The following is a 247-nucleotide window of genomic DNA, read 5'->3' as shown; positions in this document are numbered from 1 at the left end:
TCTTTAATTTGAAATATAATTTTCATTAACTTCAAAACTGAAAGACTAATTATTACACAAACATAATAAGTATTTTATGTTTCCCAAGAATTACTCGTTTCCTAATTACACATAGCACCTTATAAAACAGCTGATAATGATTTGGATCATTAATTTATAAATATACTACATCATTAAGCAATATCATTATTAAAAAAATTTTTTAAATTATGTCTATAATTTACAAAAAAGTAAAAAAATTCTGCTT

This window comes from Habropoda laboriosa, unplaced genomic scaffold, assembly GCF_001263275.1.
Source record: "Habropoda laboriosa isolate 0110345459 unplaced genomic scaffold, ASM126327v1 scaffold54, whole genome shotgun sequence".
Classification (NCBI taxonomy): Eukaryota; Metazoa; Arthropoda; class Insecta; order Hymenoptera; family Apidae; genus Habropoda; species Habropoda laboriosa.
Note: the sequence above shows the minus strand (reverse complement) of the source record.